The sequence below is a fragment of the Cyprinodon variegatus genome, unplaced genomic scaffold (assembly GCF_000732505.1).
Source record: "Cyprinodon variegatus isolate N-32 unplaced genomic scaffold, C_variegatus-1.0 Scaffold1265, whole genome shotgun sequence".
NCBI classification, from domain to species: Eukaryota; Metazoa; Chordata; class Actinopteri; order Cyprinodontiformes; family Cyprinodontidae; genus Cyprinodon; species Cyprinodon variegatus.
Window position 1 is genome coordinate 60,966 of NW_015151718.1, and position 2,490 is coordinate 63,455.

The following is a 2,490-nucleotide window of genomic DNA, read 5'->3' on the forward strand; positions in this document are numbered from 1 at the left end:
GGATGAGAGGCTGGTTTGGTGAAACATTAGTGCGATTAGGCCAGGGTTTGACTTCGTGTGGACGGGGCCTTAACATGATCAGAGCATCCTGGTTTCATCCACAAACACCAAGCCAGGCTCCACAGGCGTCAGTAATCAGGCTAAATTTGATGACAGATTGATTGATTCAGTAATCATTAGAGGGTCCACTAAATGCCTTCTTCTCTTAATTCCTAACTAACGATTAATTTATGGAGTTATTTGCTATTTTTATTTTTTTAATGAACACCTAAAAGGATCAGTTGAAGCTTATGCTAATATGCACAGATATATAAGTTTATACATTTATATCACTTTTGCATGGGTATTCATGTCTTTAAGTCTTTGAGTGGAATGCGAGAGACACCGGTCGGTTGTTTAAATGTCTGGAAAGCTTCAACCAACATATTGAAAAGCGTCTGACGTACCAACAGAACCAAGTCAGATGTTCAAGTGAGAAAACAAATCCATGAAAAATGAAAAACAAACGTAGTTTTTTTTCTAGCTTTGAGGCAGAGTGGATGCTGATGGGAAAATAATGAAATTTCAAACAGGTAATTATGCCTCCTGGAAGTGTTCATAAAAACATTTCATCTTTAATGTTTTTTTGTTTTTTTCTCGCTGTTCTGCGTCTCTCTGAATGGAAGCTTGATTTCCTCTGTTTTTAGAGACAATTTGTTTTCCTTTTTTTTTCTTGGCTCCGTCTCTCTGAGCATCAGGAGGGCATTTGAATGAGTCTGAACTGGATTTCGGGGAAGACGTCGCCATAGAAACCAGCTGATCCGATGTACTGGTCGGGCTCTCTGTGAGTCAGTCCTCGCCGCAGCTGTTCAGGGACATTTGGTGATGTTTACGTTCAGATTGTGTTGTTGTTCGTGTGTCTGTAGAGCAGAGCAGAAATGTCATCGCCGCTGTTGTTCCTACGATGAACCAGACGCAGATGATGGCCTCAAGGTCTGTAGCTCTGACCCTTTAGGCCATTTACCCCAAAACGAGCTGGATTAACCACCTCAAACCATCTGCTTTCCCTCCTCTCACCATCATCGGCTGCATCCCTGTGACTTGTTTCGGGGGAACGATGACTCCTCTGGTTTTCATGCAGGCCTTCGTCTCTGGAGGAAAGTGTGGAGTCAGCAGCAGTGGGTGTGAGAGGATGGAGACGATTAATCTGGCCTCTGCTACGGTTTGATGCTTCATCTCTGCCCCCCCTTTGATGCACAGACACTGTCCTGGCAGTGGGGAGCCTGTCTTTACAAACCTGACCTCTGGGTTTGTTTTCTTTATCTCACCCTGTATGTGGATAGAACACTGAGGCTTGTTACAAGATTAGTCTGCTGATCCTGCAGAATATGAAATCCTGACTGGCTCTGGGCTCCAAGTATGTCTGCATGGAGAGAAAAAGCTCAAACCTTTAGACACTGAAACATGTCAGATATAAATCATTGGTGAAATCCCAGAACTTGCTTCCAACACATGGTTTTAATTACTGTATGAGAATATTTATCCCTTATTGTCAAAATACTTAAAAGACCCTAAAGCCCTTCTTTGAGGGAAAGTGCCAACCTGTTAGTTAATCATTCCTTGGCTTTTCTGTCAGTCCTATGAAGGTGTCCCTGTTCCCACAGGTGGAGCCGTTACCTGCTCCAGAATCCCCCACTGATGCTGCAAAAGTAGTTTTGCTGGGATCTCAAAAGATTCTGCGGACTTGAGGAGGAAGCCGATGCTCTTGCAAGAGAATGTTCAAATTTATTTAACGTCCTCAGATGGAGAGATAGAGCTCTGACTGGTTGTTGATTTGTCATCTAAACACATATTTTACAGTCTCTAAACTTCAGTTAAAAATCAATTACTAAATTAGTTGACAATTGTTACAATAATCAATTAATCAAAAAGAAAAAAAATGAGAAGTTGTGTTAATTAGGCCTCAAAATAATGAAATTAAAATGTAAATACACGCAATAGTAAAATAAAAAAGTCAATATAATATCCCAAAATATTCGTAAGAAATGGTGCAAAGTATTTTTACTTATATTTGTTTTTTTTTATCTCTCTCTCGCCACTAGGGGGAGCCCCACTTCCCGCGGCAGTGAATAGTTCCGTCTGAAATGATTAAAAATAGTTTTAATGGTTATTGAGTCAGATATGTGGCGGTAATGTTTGATTTATCTTAAGGTTTTTATCTGTCTGTGTGTAAATGGGTTCTGGCTGACATTTAAGCTCAGATTCCAACATCTCTGCAGGGTGAGGACTTTAAATCTGATATCTGAGACGACGGTACTGCTGCTGAAGCTCCGCAGGAACGTTATTAGCGCCTAGAACAGCAGAGAGAAGTTTGGCATCCTTTCTGCCTGCTTTGTGTGTCAACTGTTACCGTCGCTACGTGGCAAAGCGCACGCAGAGTGAGGGGCAGTGACAGACAAAGAAGGCTGGAGCATAGCCATGAACCATTGAATCCATAGCCATGGACCATTG

General features: G+C 41.7%; 1 protein-coding gene across 1 annotated transcript in view; it reads left to right on the forward strand.

Moving 5' to 3' along the window:
• LOC107102502 (serine/threonine-protein kinase LMTK1-like) overlaps positions 1 to 2,490 on the forward strand; it is a 72,125-nt gene that overhangs the window by 24,824 nt on the left and 44,811 nt on the right. The window lies entirely within an intron of this gene.